Source organism: Malus sylvestris, chromosome 13, assembly GCF_916048215.2.
Source record: "Malus sylvestris chromosome 13, drMalSylv7.2, whole genome shotgun sequence".
Taxonomy (NCBI): Eukaryota; Viridiplantae; Streptophyta; class Magnoliopsida; order Rosales; family Rosaceae; genus Malus; species Malus sylvestris.
In genome coordinates, this window is record NC_062272.1 from 38,182,758 (window position 1) to 38,206,177 (window position 23,420).

Sequence of the window (23,420 nt, forward strand, 5' to 3'; positions counted from 1 at the left end):
TAGTTAGCTTGTTCTTGTGCATTTGTGTTGTTATTTCTTAGTTAATTATGTATTTTAAGCTATTTTCGTGTGTTTGTAGGTCATAATAACAAAGTTGGCAAGAAAGTGCATTTTGGAGCATTTTAGAGCATTTTTGAGCCAAGATTGGATAGTGCAAGCATGGAGACATAAGGATGGACGTTTTTGAAGATTTGAAGGCTAGAAATCAGCATGTGTGTATGCAAGTGTGTTTATCTACAACTCCAAACACTCACCCACTACACCCATTACATCCACTCATTACCAAACATCCACCCACTACACCCATTACATCCACTCATTACCACAACACTCATCCACTACACCCATTACATCCACTCATTACCAAACACTCATCCACTACACCCATTACATCCACTCATTACCAAACATCCACCCACTACACCCATTGCATCCACTCATTACCACAACACTCACCCACTACACCCATTACATCCACTCATTACAACTCCATACACTCCTCTCCCTAGCCTATAAATACATCCACCCTTCACCATAATTTGGGGACAATCTTGATCCATCCAAAGACACTACATTCACATCTCACAACTCCATACACTTACACTTTCATTCCTTGGGAGAGAACACAATCCACCCATCCACCCTTCACCATAACTCACCTATATCCATCCACCACCATAATTTACCACTCATCCATCAAACCACACCTTGTGCCGCAACAAAGAGAAGAAGGAGGACCCTTGGACGTGCTTGCCATTCAAGTTGGATTGTTGGAGCGTTTTTAGGTGTTTTCATTCTTTTGTTTTCAATGTCTAAATTTGTTTATCTTTGCTTTGTGAGTATGAGGAACTAAACCCCCCTTAGCTAGGGGGGAATTCGAAACCATGTTCATGCTTGCAATATGATTTGATTACTTTCAGTTGTGATTCATAAGTTGTGAATTCAATTTACTTATCCATTTGAATTAAAACTGATTTGTGTATGTTGGTTGAGAGTGCACGCTTAATTTCCATGCATAAATATGATGCTAGGATATAAGGGAGTTTCACCTAATCGTTATGAACTTATATTCACAAGTAGTAAAGGTTGTTCGTCATAACCGTGTTAAGTAAATTCTTGGCATAAGTTTCATGCAATTCATAGTTACAAGTGTTTCGTCAATGCTTATGATTTTCATAGAACTTAATGATTCTTGCTTGTATCTCTATTATGCAATTCATGTAGGGAATGCTTTGGGTTGTTGTATGCAATCATCCAATTCAATGAAATTAGGAAAATCTGAGGATTAATTTAAGCGTACCTAATTAATCTGGGGTGTTGAGGTTCATAGTTTATTGAAAAGCAACTGGAAATCGTTTTATATGCAAGTGTGTCATGTGTGGAGAAAGACCTAGCTAGCCCATCATCCATTCAAATCACCAAATTCCTCCCAAATCTGTTTTAAGTCTTTAGTTACTTGTTTTTACTTAAATTCATCCAAAACCAAATCCCCCTTTACTTTAGAGTGTCTATTAGTTAGTACTTGTTTTAGATTGTGTTTTTAAGTGTTTTAAGTCAAGATAAAATCAATTTTCGTCCAAACTTTGTGTTAGTGGCAGAAACTGCCTTAGAGTTGTTTTTAGGCAGTTTTGAGTCTCTATAATCTGTTTTGAGTCTTGTGGCTTTGTTTTGAGTCTTGTAAGTTTAATTTCATGTTGCTAAGTTTGTTTTCACATATTTAAGTCAGTTTCGAGTGTTTTAGCAATCCCTCCTAATCCTCGGCCTAGAACGATCCCTACTTACATTCTTTACTACAATTGACAACAAGAGGGTTTAATTTGTGTGTTAAGGTAATTTTCGCACCAAATTTTTGGCGCCGTTGCCGGGGATTAGCAACTTTGCTAATCCCCCGTTGTTTCTTTTTCATGTTTTTTGTTTTAGTTACTGACTTTGTTTCTATTTGTGTCTTTTATTTTTACTTATGATATTTGATTTAGTTTTGTTTCCATGATTTCAAGTACTAGAGAAGTAAGACATGGGTTTTGCTACCATTCAAGCTCAATTGGCGAAACTTACTTCTCAATTGTCACAATATGCCGAAAGGACCACAATGCAAAGTGTCCCTACATTTGGTGCGTCTTATAAGCAAGGATATCAAGCCAATCAATGTTCACAAATAGATTGGAGTGATCATTCAAACTCTATGTGGTGGGAAGCTCAACAAGTTCAACACGAAGCATATTGGCAGCCATATGAGGAGTTCTATTCAAGACCTATGCAGCCACTACAGCCTCATATACAATATGCCCAATCAAACTTAGATTCGTCAATAGATTACAATCAAATTCTTAATGAATTAAACTCTTTGGTGCAGGGCTCACAGCAAGAAGAATATTTGCCGCCATCGGAGGAGTTCTATCACTGGCCAATGAACCTTCACAGCCACCACAACAATCTGCCCAATTCAATTCAGGTACGTTTTTGGATAATGATATGTTTAATAAGTTACTCACCTCTTTGAACCAGGAAGTAGAAAATCAAAACAAAGAGATGCAAAATCAAGCCAAGAAGACGGGTGAATTGGAGAAGCAAACTGGGCAGATTATGGAGTTCATGGCACAAATTCAAGAGCAAAGTGAACTCCCTAACTCAACTATTGAAAATTCGAAGGAAGATTTTAAAATCCATGATGCTATCACTTTGGGAAGTGCTATGGAGGTTGGAGCTAACCTAAAAACATCCAAACATAGCCTAGAAGTGGATGAGGAGCTGCTGATTGAGGAGGAGGAAGAAGACATACACACGGAAAGGGTAGAACAACCCTTGCCGCAGCCCCCTAAGCCCTCTAAACCACCCACCATAAGTAAGGACGTCCCAATTTCATTTCATTCTAATGTTATTCCTCCGAGCGTCCCTTTTCCTCGCAGGTTTTTGATTCCCAAGAAAGAAGAGAGTAAAAAAAACATCGTGGAAGCCTTCCTAAAGGTGCAAAATGATATTCCAATTCTTGGTGCAACAAATCAAGTTCCAGATTGTGTTGAAATGTTCAAAGGACTTTGTACACCAAGAAGAATGATTCAAGAGAAAGTAGTGGCTAGAAAAGATGTAAAATGCATCAAAGAGGATGTGATTGAGACAAGCATTCCTAAAGAAGTTGAATTTTATGACACGGGACAAGTCCCAACCATCACATTCAATTTGGCCAAGTCCAATATCCCTGAAAATTTCAAAGAAGTGGTGTTTGTCATTGAGTTCTTGTCGGACAAAGCAAGTAAGTCATATTCTCCAATTTTACATACGTTTTCCACTAACTTGCTGATTTTGATGATTCAGGCACCCACACTAGAATTTACACCATTGCCCGATCACTTCAAGTATCACCTTCCATTCGAAGATCACTTCCATGCCATGGGAACTAGAGGAGTGTGACTGGAGGTATCGTCCGGCTGCAAGACGTTAAAGCAAGCGCTTATTGGGAGGCAACCCATGTATTCAAATAAGGAAGATTTTTGAATTGCTCCACAATCAGTTTTGCGTTTCTAAAAACCTTCCCTTTTTTGTAGTTTTATTTTTCCATGATTGTCATTTTTATTTGTTGCTTGTTTAATTATTTTTAGTGTGGGTTTATTTTTGAAACACTGACAGTTATGCAAGGTATTTTTACATTCATAAAAAAGAAAGGAACATTAAGCAGATAAATACAAGAGGGAGCCTTCACAAAGGCTGCTTAAGAGAAGTCTTAGTAGTCGGCGGAGCCCCAGAAGGAGGAGGCATCGGAGGTTGATCATTTGGAGCTTCATTACGCGGTACAGCCCCAGAAGAGGAAGGCAAATGCTGTTGGAACAAACCCACAAACCTCTGATGATCAAGTAAAATCTGACCATCAGATTCCTGCATCTGGTCAATCTTCCTCTTCATGTTTGTAGCATAGTTATGTGCGAGCCTGTGCAACTGTTTATTCTCATGCTTAAGCCCTCTAATCTCCTGCTTGAGACTCATCACTTTAGCCGCCAATGATTCTACTTGACGGGTTCGGGCAAATAGGCGTTGGGCCATATTAGACACGAAACCTGCACACTGCACACTGAGAGCCAGAGAATCCTTAACAGCCAACTCATTAGACCGTTTGGCAAGTAGTCTGTTATTTTTGGGAGTGACAAGGTTCTTGGCCACCACCGCAGCTGTCATATCATTCTTAATCACCGAATCCCCAACGGTAAGGGGACCAGTAGGGGATATGAAGGATGGGCGCCATATGTTGTCTGGAGAAAGCGGGACTGCCTCTTCACCAAGGTTCAAGTCAAAACGACGATCGGAAGGGCCAGACATTTTCAAAGATGTTAAAGAAAGAAGAGGTTGAACAAGTCAAGATCGTAGAAGTGTAAGAAGGGAGTTTCTACAGGCAGAAATTCAAGTGTGCTTTGAACGTCCTACGTACCTCTATAAAAATCAGCACTCGATGGGATTTCAGAGATCAAAGAGGTAAGCTCAGAAATCGAAGAGGCCAACTCAAAAATCAAAGAGGCGCTAGCTTTCTCAAAAGCTGGGCTTGCTTAGAAACCACGGCCAATCTTCTTTTCCAGATTTGTTCGCACTTGTCACATGCAACCTCTGCACTCGACGGGATTTCAGAGATCAAAGAGGCAATTCCAGATCGGAAAGGCATCTGCTTTTCCAGACGTGTCAGCATCTGTCACATGCAGAGTAAGCTTTGCGAAAATCACGGGCAGTTTGTCGAAGCGCCGATTCCAACCATCTGCTTTTCGAGACATGTCAACATCTGTCACATGCAGAGTCAGCTTTGTGAAAATCACGGGCAGTTTGTCGAAGCGTTTTTCCAAACGTGTCAACATCTGTCACATGCAGAGTCAGCTTTACAGAAATCTCGGGCATTTTGTCGAAGTGCCGATTCCAGATATCGAAGAGGCACTTGCTTTTCCAGACGTGTCAGTGCCAACCACATGCACAATCAGCCTTGCAGAAATTACGGGCAATCTGTCGAAGATCTCTTGTGAAGTAGAAAGCACGTGAAGTTTACTATAAAATCATCCAACGGTTGCTGACAAGAGTGAAAGAATAGTACCGGTTATTAATTCCTATAAATTTCACCCTTCACCCTTCATTGCAAGGCAGACATACATAACCCTTCTTCTTCTCCGAGAATGCCTTTCCAACAAACCCTCTCGAGTGACTTAGTGTTCCTTATTCCTTGGGGTACCTCTGCAAACAACTCATCCAAAGCAAAAGTATTTCATATCATGAAGGTTGAAAGCAAGAGTATCTCATATCATGCTTTCTCCATGTCCTTCTCCTTGTCGTTGTTTTGGGATAAGGAGAAAGAGAGCAATCAGCTAGCACTTGGTATCAATCTTCCGATCTGGAACCGACTGCCTGGAACCTCTTCCTGATTGCTTACTTAGCCTTACTCTCGAGTACTCATCTTCATCATTTTATGCTTCCTCTTCGTCTACCACATCTGCCTGGGGAACAGATAAGGGAAGTGAAAATGATACCTCGAAGCATGTGGAGACAATTTGCCAATTCATCATCAGCTAGGGACAAGGAGAAAGAAAGCAAGAGGTGGGCACTTGGAAAGATTGAAGAAAGAAACAGACCATCACCTCTACCTCGTGCCTACCTGCTGTGCAGAAGAAACAAGCAGAGAAGAATGCAGACTGCACAACCAAGGAACTCTAATATTACTCGCTCAAAATTCCAAACCAGTTCGAGATCAACGCTGTGGAAAGTCAACAAGATCATCTATCTCCAAAACCAGATTTGCGTTCTTAAACTCTACTCTGTCTGGTTTTTACTTTGCTATACTTGTCATGTTTATTCATTGTTTGTTTGTTTGCTTGTTTTTGTGTGAGTTTATGCTTGAAACATTGAGGACAATGTTTGATTTAAGTGTGGGGGGGGTAACCATTGTTTTGCATGAAATTCGTAGGAGTTCATCACCCATTACTTCTAGTGTTGTTCCTTGCTGTTTTAAGTGTTTTTAAGCTGTTTTTGAGTGTTTTAGTGTGTTTTGACATAAAAATCCAAAAATCTCATAAAAATTTGAAAAATTGTTTTAAAAAACCCAAAAAGAGTTGTTTTTGTGTGTTTATTTGTGTCTTAGGGTACCTTCCAACACAATAATGAGGATTTGGTTTTTAATTACATGACTGTTAAAGAGAGTTATAAACATGGATGAAAATTTGATTTACTCTTTGGTGTATGCTTGGTTGTGGTTACAATTTATGAATTCACATGCAATCATAAAGGAAAAATCCGTTTTTGTAACATGCTTGAAAGAAGGAACTCAAACTAACGCTACATCCTTGAGAGACTTGGGCCTAAACGTTTATTTGGAGAGTTATTAATCTGTGCAATTTTTTTGTTTTCTAAAGTCGTTGCATGATCTCATTATTCTTTGCTTGGTTGCTACTTAGAAGGCGTTTCATCATTTAGTTCCAAATGCTAGAACTCATGCCTATTTCATTCAAAGCATGTTATTGATTTGCATAACACATATTCAAGATGAAGTTGTTTAGTGAGCCAAGAGCCAAAAAGCCTATCCTGTTCATTATGTGTTTAAGTTTAACCCCGTTGAGCCTTGTGTAGCCTATGTTCTTTGTTACCCACACTATCCTCAACTAGCCTAGATTAGGACCATCCATACCCTTGTTCTTGAAGCATAGTAAAGCATAATTTAGAAGGAATTCCTTTTGTTGAACTCTTGCAGAAAAACAAGTGTGGGGGAAGTGATTCTTGTGTGTATGTGTATGCCAAAATCCTTCATAAGGCATGGGTAGAAAAGAAAAAGAAAAAGAAAAATTCGTGAAAAATAGAATGAAAAGAAGAAAAATTGTGAAAAGAGTGAAAAAGAGTTGAAAAATATATGAGAAAGAGCTCTAAAGTGTTGTTTGTTGAAGAAAGGGTCCAAAGCATTGAATTCGACCCTAAGTGTTGCATGAATCTTCCCTTTGTGTTTAAAAGTTGATTTTTGCATTCTAAAGTAAATTCCAAATGTCGATTCCATTGCTTTGCTTCCTATCGCTTTAAGAACGTTTGTTATCCATATCCTTTCTTTGTTAGCCATTACCCCCAAGCCCTGTTACAACCCTTGACTTCAATCTTGAGTGTTGTGTGTTTCAATTTGTGGAGTTCGAAATTGGTATGAGCATATGGTGTCACTGGTTCTCGCATCTAAGTAGTAGCATTCGATTCATGAGATCATGTATATACATGAATTAATAATTCCAGAAATTGCTTTTTTGTTGAAAAACATATGTGAGTACTAGTTTTCATGTTTACATCAATCTTCTCACATATACCTAGTATAGAGAGTGTAGTCAGAAATTCTTGTGTGAAAATAAGAGTGTATCTAGTAAGGAATTGAGGAAATTCTCTAAGGCATGTTACTATATACAACATGCTATTTTAATTGATTAAATGTGAGCTAGCAAATGGTGACCATGATTAAGTATGCTCGAGGGTAAGGAATGCTTAATTCTATGTAAGTAGTGATCTTTGGCATGTCCTGTTTCATTGAAAATCCCTGAGGCAAATGTTGTAAGGTTAGGTTATATTTTGTTTGTTTTGTTTCGTTTTGTTTCTTTTGTTTTGCTCGAGGACTAGCAAAAGCTAAGTGTGGGGGAATTTGATAGGAGCATATTTATGCGACTTAGTTAGCTTGTTCTTGTGCATTTGTGTTGTTATTTCTTAGTTAATTATGTATTTTAAGCTATTTTCGTGTGTTTGTAGGTAATAATAACAAAGTTGGCAAGAAAGTGCATTTTGGAGCATTTTAGAGCATTTTTTAGCCAAGATTGGATAGCGCAAGCATGGAGACTTGAGGATGGACGTTTTTGAAGATTTGAAGGCAAGAAATCAGTATGTGTGTGCGCAAGTGTGTTGACCTATAACTCCAAACACTCACCCACTACACCCATTACATCCACTCATTACCAAACATTCACCCACTACACCCATTACATCCACTCATTACCACAACACTCACCCACTACACCCATTACATCCACTCATTACCACAACACTCACCCACTACACCCATTACATCCATTCATTACCAAGCACTACTCATTACCAAACACTCATCCACTACACCCATTACATCCACTCATTACCAAACATCCACCCACTACACCCATTGCATCCACTCATTACCACAACACTCACCCACTACACCCATTACATCCACTCATTACAACTCCATACACTCCTCTCCCTAGCCTATAAATACATCCACCCTTCACCATAATTTGGGGACAATCTTGATCCATCCAAAGACACTACATTCACATCTCACAACTCCATACACTTACACTTTCATTCCTTGGGAGAGAACACAATCCACCCATCCACCCTTCACCATAACTCACCTATATCCATCCACCACCATAATTTACCACTCATCCATCAAACCACACCTTGTGCCGCAACAAAGAGAAGAAGGAGGACCCTTGGACGTGCTTGCCATTCAAGTTGGATTGTTGGAGCGTTTTTAGGTGTTTTCATTCTTTTGTTTTCAATGTCTAAATTTGTTTATCTTTGCTTTGTGAGTATGAGGAACTAAACCCCCCTTAGCTAGGGGGAATTCGAAACCATGTTCATGCTTGCAATATGATTTGATTACTTTCAGTTGTGATTCATAAGTTGTGAATTCAATTTACTTATCCATTTGAATTAAAACTGATTTGTGTATGTTGGTTGAGAGTGCACGCTTAATTTCCATGCATAAATATGATGCTAGGATATAAGGGAGTTTCACCCAATCGTTATGAACTTATATTCACAAGTAGTAAAGGTTGTTCGTCACAACCGTGTTAAGTAAATTCTTGGCATAAGTTTCATGCAATTCATAGTTACAAGTGTTTCATCAATGCTTATGATTTTCATAGAACTTAATGATTCTTGCTTGTATCTCTATTATGCAATTCATGTAGGGAACTTGTGGGGAATGCTTTGGGTTGTTGTATGCAATCATCCAATTCAATGAAATTAGGAAAATCTGAGGATTAATTTAAGCGTACCTAATTAATCTGGGGTGTTGAGGTTCATAGTTTATTGAAAAGCAACTGGAAATCGTTTTATATGCAAGTGTGTCATGTGTGGAGAAAGACCTTCTAGCTAGCCCATCATCCATTCAAATCACCAAATTCCTCCAAAATCTGTTTTAAGTCTTTAGTTACTTGTTTTTACTTAAATTCACCCAAAACCAAATCCCCCTTTACTTTAGAGTATCTATTAGTTAGTACTTGTTTTAGATTGTGTTTTTAAGTGTTTTAAGTCAAGATAAAATCAATTTTCGTCCAAACTTTGTGTTAGTGGCAGAAACTGCCTTAGAGTTGTTTTCAGGCAGTTTTGAGTCTCTATAATCTGTTTTGAGTCTTGTGGCTTTGTTTTGACTCTTGTAAGTTTAATTTCATGCTGTTAAGTTTGTTTTCACATCTTTAAGTCAGTTTCAAGTGTTTTAGCAATCCCTCCTAATCCCCGGCCTAGAACGATCCCTACTTACATTCTTTACTACAATTGACAACAAGAGGATTTAATTTGTGTGTTAAGGTAATTTTCACACCAGGGGTTCCTAAAGTCACTTTAAAACTCTTTTAACAAAGACAAACATGAACCCAAAAATCCACCCTGTGGATTTGGCCGAATTTCCCCACATACATGGCACCAAATTTTAGTTCCAATATTCATGCATAAATGAACTACATCTACAACATTTGAGATGCTAAATTTTAAAGCAAAATTTATATTCAAAAGCAAGAACAAGGCTTGTAACATTTACAACATTTAAATCACAAACCATGAAAAAACACAAAACCCAAAAGGATTCACCATAAACTAGACCTGGGCTCTTGATACCACTTGAAGGAAAAATATTGTCCTAGCTAAGAACATGTGAGAACATTTGAACACATATGCAAACTAATAACACATTAAAGTAGGCATGCATTAAAAAACAATTCTAAAACCCATGACTTTCAAAGCCTAGTGAATGGTGAACCACAAGACTCTTTATCAATATTAAAGAGAATGAAGGATTTAGAGATTCATTACCCATGAAGCTCATCCTTGTTTACACAAGGGATTCACCCAAGTGGAGGGCCTTCAAGTCACCTCCTATCTCCTTGAGGATGTGAGGAAAGGATCTCCAAGAACACCAAAGATTTTTTGTCTCTAAGTCTCCACACCAAGGATGAGGTGTGAAGATGAAATGGATGACTTAGAGAAGAAAAGATTACTAGCTAATTCTTCCCTAAGTGGCTGGCCTCCTTTTAGAGAAAAAGAGAGAAAGTGTTTCTCTTTTTTGCCTCAAGAAAACCCTAATGAGAAAAAGCTACAAAGTTGACTTTATACTACATCACATGTGACTGGCAAACTTGTAATTAATTCAAGTTTGCATCCACTTACCCTTATGGCCGGCCTTGTCTTTGTTATTGGGCTACTTGCCCATTTGGTTTTAGTTGTCATACAACTTAAACATAATGGGCCTTGCGGACCAAAACACTTTTGGGCCCCGAAACCCAAAACCAACTTAAAAGGCCAATACGAACCTTTCGTAAAATTAATTAACTAATTAATTAATCTTGACCATTCTCAATTAAACCATTTAATCGCTTATCCATCTCATTTATATTTCTTCACTTTCATCCTTACTCGGTGTACGATCCATTAGGTTCCAATTAGCGAGGCAGTGGGCGATTGTTACTCTTAACGATCGATTGTGAATTGAAACAACATTTCAATTCTCCCTTTGTTGAAGATTAGTGTTTGCTAATCTTCAGGGTTTCCACAAACCATGAGTGACATCTAGCAGTATGTCATGGCTACCCAAGCTAAGTAGAAGCTGTTGGAGAACCTATCCAGTTACAATTACAATGCAATACGGTCCTTCTCTAATACAATACTCTTAATCACATTGTTTGAGTGATAGTTTGTTTTATGTCTACTATCCAATGTGATACTTCTTTATATGATTCAATTGAATATGATTTGGAACAAACTTCCTAAGTCATATTCATATGCTTTGGCCAAAGACTCCTGAATCATATCTTAGAGTATTCTCTCTCCACCATGGAAGGTTAGAGATCCCTTGTTGTGCATTCATATGCCTACATGACTAGATATCTTGACCTCAACAATGCCGTGGACACTCTCGATGGAATGCCTTTGACATGATCAAAGATCAAGGACCTAACCATTAGACATCTATGATGCCTCAGGTCAAAGGACTACTTTGCATATTGCAACTAACGAGTTCTTACATGACATGTATGTTCGAACTCTCTTTTGATTGTTGTTCAGTGTACTCGATTACCCTTTCGAGCACCTACGTGTTTGTCTTAGTGTCCAACACTAAATGACTTGAGACTAGTCATACTCACGCTTGAGTTGACATAACACATACTAACCTTAGCAGATTGTTAATGCCCAATTGACAATCCTATGGCTAGGAACGTTTTAGGAATGAACATAAGAGAAAGGTCTCGTTAATCTAACTTACTTCGATCACTTCTCTCTCAGATTAAATACTTTCCTTGGTTTCCCTTATTGCTTAAACACATGATACAATAAATAATGATTAACAATAAGCTTTGCCCTTCATTAAACATATAATAGTTTAATACAATAAGTATTCCAAAAGCTATTCCATCAAATGAGTGGCTTTGTGGGCATACTTCCAACACCTTTTTCCTTCCTCCTTCTTCCTTCCTCTTATTCTCCTTCTTCCTTCTTCTTCCTCCGAATCTGGCGAAGATGAAGTTTTTTTATTTTATTTTTTTATTTCTTCTTCCTCCTTCTTCCTCCTTCTTCCTTTTTCTTCTTCTTCCTCCAAATTTGGGTTGCAGATTCGGTTTTTTTTCTTTTCTTCTTCTTCTTCTTCTTCTTCCTCCGAATCTGCAACTTTTTTTTTTCTTCACCTTCTTCCTTCCCCTTCTTCTCCTTCTTCCTTCTTCTTCCTTCTTCTTCCTTCTCCTTCGTCTTCCTCCGAATCTCGGAAGATGAAGGTTTTTTTTTTTTTCTTCTTGCTCCTTCTTGCTCCTTCTTCCTTTGAATCTGGGTTATAGATTCGGTTTTGTTTTTTTTTTCTTCCTCCAAATCTGCAATTTTTTTTTTCTTCTTCTTCCTCCTTCTTCTCCTTCTTCCTTCCTCCTTCTTCCTATCCCTTCTTCTCCTTCTCCTTCTCCTTCTTCTCCTTCTTCTTCTTCTTCCGAATCTGCAAGTTTCTTTTTTCTTCTTCCTCCTTCTTCTCCTTCTTCCTTTCTCCTTCTTCCTCCCCCTTCTTCTCCTTCTTCCTTCTCCTTCTTCTTCTTCTTCTTCGTCTTCCTCCGAATCTGGGGAAGATGAAGTTTTTTTTTCTTTTTTTTTTCTTCTTCCTCTTTCTTCCTCCTTCTTCCTTCTTCTTCTTCCTTCTTCCTTCTCCTTCCTCCTTCTTCGTTCCTCTTCTTCTTCTTCTTCTTTCGAATCTGGGTTGCAGATTTGGTTTTTTTTTTCTTCTTCTTCTTCCTCCTCCTTCTTCTTCTTCCTCCGAATCTGCAACTTTGTTTTTTTTTCTTCCTCCTTCTTCTCCTTCTTCCTTCCCCTTCTTCTTCATCTTCTTCTTCCTCCGAATCTGGGGAAGACGAAGGTTTTTTTTTTTTTTTTTTTAAATATATATATAATTTATTTTTAATTTTCACGTGGATGACACGTTGTGCCCAATCATTGTCCACATGGGCGCCACGTCATAATTAACGGGAGACTTAACAATTTGACTAACGGATGTATGAGACTGTCCCAAAATTTACACTTTAGGTATGACTCTGAGACGAAAAAAACTTGATGTACTAAATGTTGAAAACTACAAAATATAAGGGTAGTAAACAGTCTCTTACCCAAAATATTATTAAGAAAATGATTGAAAACACCTTAAAGTAGAAAATCTCCAAGAACCCTAGCAATTCTCTCTGTGTCCAAAGTTGCGTAAAAGAAGGCGTAGTCCAAAACAAAGAACGGCAAAGCAATATATTTGCTAATCCCTCCACAAACCCAAAAACATAGGTCTCTTATTCCAATTAGGAAACTAAGAAAAATAATAAAATATCTTAGAAAATAAAACCCTAATTAAACTAGGGGAATCTGCCAAGTACTTGTCCAGCCACGTTTTAGCCTCAGATCTCCTCCAAATCTGGCCCAAGATATCTCGTTTTAAAGCTTAGGACGTTCCGAACACATCTCCAGAAGGACACGAAACCATCCGAGGTCATCTTGGGCTCCAAAAACACAATTTAAGCCCAGAAACGTCATTTTCCAACACCGCGCGTCACTCCTTTATTTTATTGCCAGAAAATAACTGATTGGTGGAAAAATCCCAAATTTTGATACGATCAAGCTAAGTGACTGACGAACGTCCTCCAACTGGAATTACTCCAAATTCATCCATTTGGTCCTGTTTTGCTCTAGAGGAATTTGAAAGTCCTATATTGAAAATACAATTCAAAGCATCAAAATTCTTCCAAAATATTTACCAAAATATACTAAGAATAAGGTAAAATATATAATATAAAATCTACTCATCAAATGTAGTTGGAAAGAAAGATAAGTCTTAATCGTGTTAAGATTTGGGGTTGTGTGCTAATAAGCAATATTTGTTTGAGAACAATCTTGTGGGATATCCTTATTTGTTGGGTAGTTCATTGTGACCCTACAATAGGATTTGCCGAAGATAGAGCAAATGAACAAGAGATAGAACTCAAAGAATGGGTTCTTTGAGAGACAAGATGATAATCAACAAGTATAACAACCTAGTTCCCACACTACTAGCTCCAAGGTAGTCGAGAATGATCTATAAACCTTCTTAATTGAATGGTTTGAGTTACACCTCTTAATTCGAAAGAAATAAGAATGAAAATTCTTATGATTACATTGAGTGTATATACGACATATACTTAAGGAAATGGTATAGTACCATTTGACCCGAAATAGTGAAACCTTCATAGCTAATTGGTAGCTTAATGTGACTACAATCAACGAGATTGGTTGACTTGGAAGAAACCATATTTGACGTAGTCTTGATTTCTATTAATTCGAAGATTGCTAGCTACAACTAAACGGTGATTCAATAGTTGGACATAATATGGGTTTCCGAAACCATTATCAAGATAGTCTTGATAATATCTGTCTAAGACTAGGAATCACAAGAAGTGTAAGTTGTGGAGATCCATCCATCATGAATCTTAGCAAGCTAGTGGGAGCTATAAGAATCTTATGAGAGAAAGATCAAATCATTTGATTTCTCATAAAGATGTAAATGAATCTCTTGTTTACTAGGTTTACAAAAGATTAGTGGGAGTTAATCATATTCCTAAATTTGAACATATATTGATAAATTAATTTTGGAAATGAAAGGAATCCTTCTTCGTTAAAGCTATGACTTTAAACATTCTATAATGACATAATGTATATGGGAGACATAGTCTATATGTCACATCCCGGCCCGGCCCCCCACCACATCCCAGGCTCCACTCCATCATAGCATGATATTGTCTGCTTTGGGGCCCGATCACGCCCTCACGATTTTGTTTTTGGGAACTCACATGAGAACTTCCTAGTGGGTCACCTATCATGAGATTGCTCTTGAATGAACTTGCTTAACTTCGGAGTTCCGACAGAACCCGAAGCCAGTGAGCTCCCAAAATGCCTCGTGCTGGTTAGAGATGGGAATATACATATAAGGCTTACAGGATCCACTCCCTTGAGCGATGTGGGATGTTACAATCCACCCCCCTTAGGGGCCCGACGTCCTTGTCGGCACACTTCCGGCCAGGGATTGGCTCTGATACCAAATTGTCACACCCCGGCCCGAGCCCCCACTACATCCCGGGCCCGACTCCACCGTAGCACGATATTGTTCGCTTTAGGCCCCGACCATGCCCTCACGGTTTTGTTTTTGGGAACTCACACGAGAATTTCCCACTGCGTCACCCAACATAGGATTGCTCTTGCGCGAACTTGCTTAACTTCGGAGTTTCGATGGAACCCGAAGCCAGTGAGCTCCCAAAAGGCCTCGTGCTTGTTAGAGATGGGAATATATATATAAGACTTACAGGATCCAGTCCCTTGGGCGATGTGGGATGTTACACTATATACATGGGATGGAAATCTATAATGATGGATTTCAAGATATAATTGGATTATCTCAATCCCTATTGATAGACGATAAATGTAGGAAGTTTCTCGAATGATAAACTTCAAATGAAAGGACAATTCCAATCAAACTAGGAAATTGCTCTTCTAAAAGGGAATGTACCCTTTTGACTCCCAAAGAAGCATAATGCGTAAATAGAATCCTTTATGCATACGCAAAAAGGTGATTTACGTATTTCATATTGTATGAAAATTTTTGATATGAGTTGTACCAAGATCGGTACAAGACGATATGAGTGCAAGCCCAAGATCAGAATCATTACAATTGTCAAGTGAGTCCTTAAGTATTTAAGAAATACTAAAGGATAGATTCCTCAAGAATGAGGAAGAATTAGACTAAAGCAATGGAAGCATGAATGTATTAGATTATGAATCTAATATCGTATCCATCATTGGATGTCTCTTCATTATGAATGAAGAGATAATTAGATATCTCTTTATTATGACTAAAGAGATATTTGGGTGGAAATGTTATAAGTAATGACTTTAGTGTGTTCCATCATGCATGCAAAATATATCGCCATATAGAAGCTTACAACAATGTTGTTTGGATGGCAAAGTTCATTTATGAACTCAAATGAGAGACTAAACCACATGATTGAGAATCATGTATAATGGTGACGTCGTTATTCTCAAGGTTGCTTCTATGGGTAACATATAGATATCCATTATCTAGGCCTACTACTCAGCCATTTTTTAAATGAATTTAGAAGAGACCCTGGAGCACCTTCAGTTTGGATAAACAGCACTGTGTCGGGGCCGGCTGGTTATCTATCCAAGTCTCGGCCAAGAAGGATTTTTGAGTTCTTGTTGGCAGAGGTCATCTCATTAGCCTTCTTGGTGAAGTTAAGTGTTACAAATTACTAGGCTCGGTGCATTGAACGTCGAGTTATTTTATGCTTGGATATTCACAGGTAAGTTTTAGAGTTTGGCATTTTGACAACTGAACCACGTTTACCATCAAGACATACATCTCTTTTTAGTACTTGTGTCCGTATAGTTTGGTACCGGTTCGGCGTGCTTATACTCTTACGAATATAATCACCGTGACCGAACCCAGCGCCGACGATCCGTGAACTTCACAAGACTAACAACCTTGTCTTCAGGCTCTAGAACCCAAAGGCCGAGCCATGTTCCTTCCTCGATCGCAATCGTAAGATCAAGAAGTCAACAGCCCGCCCAATGTAACATCAACACATTTTACTCATCGGCCGAGCTCAGCCGACGAGTTAGCACACCCCGCACATAACCGAATGATGTAGTTAGCTTATTAGTTACTCGGCCTGCGCGCCACGTAGGCTTGGTAGTTTTTAGGATCAACACAATGATAATGAGCTTACATTTCTCAAATTTAGGTCTTGTGAATGCATTGAAGCTTGTTCAGCTGATAAAAGGAAAGTACCCTGGTGTCTCATACGCCGACTTGTTCCAATTGGCCAGTGCTACTGCGATAAAGATGATTCTTAGTCTTCCTCTAACATTCGTATGAACAAAATTTGTTCGAGAGAGAAGTTACAAGAGTTAAGCTTGCCAAATCTCCTACCTCCACTACCAGAGGACATGAAGCCAGTTGGGCTAGGTATAATAAAGCTTAGCGCGTCCAACTCAGGTGAGGGGGTAAACACCAAAGGCTTGTCCGTCAATGGAGGGAAACCTCCACCTTATCGACCCCAACCATTGGTTAATAAAGGGGAGGGAAGACTAGTTAAAGGCAGCCTGATACAGCAAGGAAGGCTATCTCGTCAACCATGGCCTGAAGTGGGGAAATTATTCTTCCCTAGAAAACCATATGACCAACCAACAACTCAGGAACGAATTAGCAGAGATAAGAAGGATGGTGGTGCAAAATGCACAACCTCAAGCCCGCCCGATGTTCAAGAATAACATATTAGAAGACTTACCCTGCATATATGGATGAGCAGAAGCATTTTCCACTGAATTTCAAGATGCCCGCATTTCCAACCTTTAGTGGGGAGGCTTGTAATATGTCTTCCAAAGACCATATTTTAAATTTTTCAAATTACTGTGTGGCTTTAGATGATAACCCCAACTACAAATTAAGGTTGTTTGGAAACTCTCTAGTGGGGCTAGCTTCCCAGTGGTACTCTTGGTTGCCCCCTAATTCTATTGCTATTAGGGACAGATGGTGATGGGCTTTCATGAGTAGTTCTATAAAGTGGGGCCCGAGATGACTAGTAATGACTTAGTGGAGGTGAAGCAATATGAGCATGAGTCTACAGAAGATTTTACGATGAGGTTTAGGGGGACCATAATGAGAAGCCATTTCCCTATTAACCACGCTCAACTTATAGCCATTGCTTAGAAAGCCTTGAGATTACCTTTGAGGAAGAAGTTTTATGATGTACAGTTTAATGAACTTTAGGAGTTGGTGATTGTAGCTACCAAATATGAGAGACTATTGATAGAAGAACAATAAGTGAAGCACTCCTCTAAGGCACCCTCTTTCTATAAAAATAAAGCACCAATACATCAATTGGAGTTTGAAGGCTTGGATTAAGGAGAAAGTGATAACAACATAGGAAAGGGGATAAAGTTTTGTGCTATAGAGATGACCACTCAATGAAGGGTTTTGTTCAACCTATCAAGAATCAAAAGATTGTGATGAACGATGGAGGGTTTGTCCCTATCAAACCTCCAAAATACCAATCATATTCCTTTGACTTAACTAAGGCAGCAGATATCTATAAGGAGCTTATAAGGGCTCGAGTGATTTTGCCCAAAAACACCAAGAAAATGCCTAAGCTCGAAAAACTAAAAGGAAATAAGTATTGCAAAATCCATTATACTTCTCCATCACTAATTGTGTGCAATTTAGAGACTGGATTCAAGACTTGATAGTCAAGGGGAAGTTGTTGCTAGAGAATCCCCAAGCCAACATGATGATTGATACAGACTCTTTCCCCAAAGCCCCAATTAACATGATAAACCTTAATCGGATTGAGAGGGGGAAGAGAAAGACCAACTAGAATGTAAGGGGAGAAAGGAGGTGAGAAGATAGGCCTACTGATGGTAACAGGAGATTGCCAAACAGACCTCAAGCAACTGTAATCAAGGGAGTAGTTTTATGTAGCAAATGCCAATGTGAATGTGAGCTAAAGGTACGAGCACCAGGTGCCATTTTTGATCAAGTGTTAGTCAAGAGAAAAGAAAGGGAAGAGCAGAAAGTCAACAGAGTGAATCCCCAAGCATCTGAGTTAAAGAAAAAGAGCTCTAAGAATGTGTTTCACATGCTGAGAGGAGATTTAGAACCTAAGAATTTGTCTAAAGTGTTTAGGAACTTTGAGCGTTCTGAAGAAACAGAAGATAAAGACGGGAGGTTACCATATTAGAGGGATGTCAAAGTACCATGCTCAACCAGTCATGGTAGCACCTGACCAAGGAGGACGAAGAGGACCAGAAGCCCAATGCCACCAGATACAAAGGTGAATTCAGTCCGACTGGGCTGAAAATGGTTTGTAGTAGGAAAAGATGGAAGGCCTGTGAGAGAAATAGGGGCATCCATGATAAGGAGGGTTCAGAGGCAACATAAAGCTCAAATAAATTTATAAAAACCCTTGCCATATCAGAAGCTTCTGAGAATATCAAGTTTAAGAGTTTTTCTTTTTTTTTAAGGAAGTGAAAGGTAACCAAGCTGGATAATGAGGAAGGAGATAGAAAAGGCTAACAACGGAGCTGAAGCTTTGAGAGAAAATGTTCCTCAAACCCCTTACCCTGGGAAGTATAGGGTGCTTATAAGAATGCAAGGGAATATGGTTGTGGTGCCCACACCAAGTTGGAACCCAGTGCCTATTCGTTTTGGAACCATGTCTCGTAAGAGAAGGGTACCCCCACTATCACAAAAGGGCATGCCTTTTGGAACTCAAGAACAACTACTTGATTTTAATATAAATCATGTTTGTACCATACTTGACCAATCCCGAAACTACTAAGTACCGGTCAACTTCGTACCTTCAAGGACCCACTAAGGGGTTCATGCTGAGGCACCCCCGTTGAAGCATAAGAGTTTTCCTCAAACCAGGAGGCCAATCACAGCACGACACATGTAAACATCAGAATAAAACTCATAAAGTCCCACATCCACCGCAGACAAAAGCTGGAGACTTTCCTCAACTATAAAAGAAGACCATTCTCCTACAGTTAATTCCTAATGTCATTATTGTACTTAAACTATGCATTAAAACTCACTAATGATGATTATGCTTGAACTTATGTATTGGTATAAACCTTTCACTACTATTAAGAACTCCTCTACTCCATGGACATAGCCAAACTTAGGGTGAACCACGTACATCTTGTGTTTGCTTCCTTATCTCTATCTCTTTACACATCATCATCAGTAGGTGGCCGGAGCAACCGAGCGAATGTCACAACTTGACACTTTACGTTGTTCCAAAGTCTTCGGAATGTTCCATGAGGCTAGGCATACTCAATCACACGAGCCCATTACCCTTTTGGACGTCAACCATCACCTGGGTACCCCCCAACACGAAGGGTCACCGGTATTCAACATGGATATTCCTAATGAGGAGTGAGCTACTCATCAATATGTTGATCAACGTAAGACTTCTCTTAACCCAGTTGCCTCGACCCAAAGCAGAAATGGAGGGAGGCACCTCCTTCTTGAGGGTGTGGAAGGATCGAGAGCTATTTATCGTGACTGTCGAGACTTCCTAAGGTAATGTCGAGAGAACCCCATCCACATAAGCTCAAAGATCAACGACCCAAGGGTTACTAAAAGACTCGATCCTCTACCACGTCCCAAGCTAGCTACTAATCTAGGGAAAAAATGACAAGTCCTAGAGGAATATAAGGGTATAGGGGACTCGGAGGTCTTCCGACAAACACGCCCTAGAAGCTAGTACGATGAGTCCAAGGAAAACCCACATGCCCTTGATCAAACTTCCCTACTGCCAAGAGGTGATGGAAACTTACACAAAAAGGCTCCAGTAGTACCTGACTCCACCCAGGACCCCCTTGTCCTACAGCTTCTTGAGGAAGCAAACAAGTTGAAGGCCGAATGCCAGACCAAGATACCTGACTGGAATCAACCAAGGCACGGCCCCCTTACAAGGAAGATCTTTGACACCCAAGCAAAGATAAAGCAAAAGCTTGACTTACAACTATATACTAGAATGGAGGATCCAATTGAACACCTTAACCTCTTTGAGTCCACCATGGCATATCAGATGCATACTGATGAAGAACGATGTCTTCTCTTCCCCTCCACTCTCTTTGGTGAAGCTTTGAACTGGTATTGCCATCTTCCACCTTAGACGGTAGATTCCTTTGAAGAGTTGAGAAAACTGTTTGTTTCTTTACACATTTTCCAGATCGATTGCTTGCACTCTGCAAATGACTTGTACACTATTTTCCAAAATCCAGACGAGTCACTACGTGAGTATGCCGGTCGCTTCAGCCATGAATATTCTCGTTATGCTGAGGCAGATAACAAGACTACCCTCAAGGCTTTTACAACAGGCTTACATGAGTGTTTCTTCAAGTACATGATCAATGCCAACACTTGGAAGACTTACTCTAAGGTGATGGCACATGCCTATAACCATGCATCTACTAAAGCAAGGATATATTAAGGGAAACCCCCTATGGCTATCCCCTATCAACAAGTAGGGAATGTGAGCCAGATCTAACAAGTGAAAAAACCTTGACCTTCAAAACGGCTTTTGTATCTCCCCCTGCCTTACCTAGCACGTCGCCGGGATAACAGACATATCAATCTTAGGGCAAGAGGAAGGACTTCCATCCTAAACAGTCTCATTTTAATAAGAAGAGTAAGGGACACTATCGCGATCACCAGAGGTATTGCTACGATAATGCCCGCCCACAGGCAATCAACATAGTGGACCAAACGCATGTCAAGATAGGCCCTACCCCCAAGGTATGAGACATACACACCTTTAAATGCCACATGCGCAACCATTTACCTCAGTATAGCTCACTTCATACTGAAGCCAAAACCAAGGTAGCTAGATCATAAGTCCACGAAGAACACAGGCGTGTTTTGTTGCTACCATAAGTATAATGGCCATGACAGTGAGAAACGTGTCACCTTCCATGACCATATATATCTTTGGCACGCGAAAGGAAAATTGATCAATTCCTCCTTCACCCTCCCAGGGACAACCATAACCAACGATTGGTGAACGTGATATATTCTATCAATGATGGCACACCCTTTTCTGAATCTTCCAACCAGGCCATGAAAAATAGTGAACAAACTTTGAGGTCTAGCGACCAAGTATTTCATGTGGAAGACATCAGGGAAGGCAAGTATCAAAAGCCTAATTAGGATCCAATATATTTCTACCCTGGGGAGGAAAGAGGCATCATATACCCTCACAATGACCCATTTATTGTGGAGGCTCACATAGCCAACTTTGATGTACGACGGATCCTTGTAGACACAGGTGCTTTGGTCAATATCATGTTCGCTAAAGCTTTCAGGGCACTTAATGTAGTTGAACACTTGTTTGACCCCTCAATTACTCCCTTGATAGGCTTTTCTGGTGATATCGTGCAACCTTTAGAGAGCATACACTTACCACTCACCATTGGTACATGCCTTTACACAGCTACTATTACGATTAATTTCCTTATGCTCGACTGCCCAATGGCTTACAATGTGATCTTTGGACGAACAAGCATCAACGATCTTAAGGCCTGGTATCTACACATATGTTGCTAATGAAGTTTCCAACACCTTCTAGCAATGGTTACATCATAGGAGATTACTTAATGCATGATCATGCTACAACACTTCAGTCAAGCAACAACACTTGCATGTGCCCAAGGAAACCTTCTATTTACATGACCAAGTCATAAAAACCAACCCAGATAAAGCCAACTCAGCTCTTCGTAATGGCAATGGTCAACCCGACGATCCACAAGCTGACTCGTTCACCCAACAAGCACAGCCTGCTGAAGAATTGGAAGAAGTCTCTATCTCAAAAGACTATCTGGATCGCATGGTAAAGATTGGCACCACCTTGTCACCACCCCTTCAGTTGGCATTGATCTCCTTTTTGCAAAAGAATGATGAGGTCTTTGCTTGGTCATACGAAGGGATGCTGGGCATCTCTTCCGATATCATCTGTCATCGCTTAAACATTGATCCCAAGACCAAACTAGTGAGACAGAAGCGAAGATCTTATGATGCTGAACGATATGAGGCAATGAAGGCAAAAGTTGGAAAACTCAAAGACATAGACAGGCTTCATCTATGAAGTCAATTACCCAATATGGGTAGCAAATGTTGTCCTTGTTAAGAAAAATCCGACCAAGGAAAGCCTCATGCTCCAAAATACCTTGTCGAGAATGTGTGTTGACTACACTGACCTCAACAAATAATGTCCTAAGGATAGTTTTCACCTCCCTCTCATTGATAGACTTACTCAACAACAGGGTGTGAACTCTTAAGCTTCATGGATGCTTACTCAGGGTATAACCAAATCATCATGTACCCTCTGGACCAACAACACATAGCCTTTACTATTGACAGGAGCAACTTATTATAGATTAGTCAATTCAATGTTTGCAAGAGCATGGAAGTTTATGTTGATGAAATGGTAGTCAAGAGTAAGCACGCTAACCAATACATCACTAACTTGTTTGAAACCTTCACCATCCTGAAGAGGTACCAAATGAGGTTGAACCCCAACAAATGTGCTTTCGACGTGGGCTCTGGCAATATCTTGGACTTCACGATTAGCCAACAAGGCATTGAAGCTAACCCTGAGAAGATCAAAGCAATCATTGACATGAAAGAACCAGTAACTTCAAAAGACATCCATAACCTTACTGGCAAGGTGGCAACCTTTACCAGGTTCATCTTTAAAGCCATAGATAGATATGCTCCTTTCTTCAAAGCACTTAAGTAAAGTAAAAAGTGCATTACATAGACTGATGAATGTGCCAAGGCATTCAAGAAGGCCCCTTACTCTCTAAACCTGAAGTTGGTGACATTCTCATTATCTATTTATCTATTTCAGCTTCAGCAATCAGTTCGGTTCTCATTCAAAGGAATGGTAATGTTGAGCTACCGTCTGAGGAAAATTTTTTTCCTAGCTAAGAACATGTGAGAATATTTAAACACATACGCAAACTATTAACACATTAAAGTAGGCATGCATTCAAAAACAATTCTAAAACCCATGAGTTTCAAAGCCTAGTGAATGGTGAACCATAAGACTCTTTAACAACAT

General features: G+C 39.5%; 1 protein-coding gene and 1 long non-coding RNA gene across 2 annotated transcripts in view; one reads left to right on the forward strand and one right to left on the reverse strand.

Annotated features, from left to right (window-relative positions):
* Positions 1-289: 289 nt before the first annotated feature.
* LOC126595497 (uncharacterized) lies at positions 290-8,239 on the reverse strand. The gene is made up of 3 exons (XR_007613558.1): positions 8,158-8,239; positions 7,994-8,060; positions 290-370 (listed from the first exon to the last, which is right to left on the reverse strand). It is a non-coding gene; the product is annotated as an uncharacterized LOC126595497 (long non-coding RNA).
* Positions 8,240-8,311: 72 nt separating this feature from the next.
* Positions 8,312-23,420, forward strand: part of LOC126595496 (uncharacterized) — a 50,017-nt gene continuing 34,908 nt past the window's right edge. The window contains exon 1 of the mRNA XM_050261771.1: positions 8,312-8,492. The gene's annotated coding sequence lies outside the window, so the exon portion shown is untranslated. The remainder of the gene's footprint in view (positions 8,493-23,420) is intronic.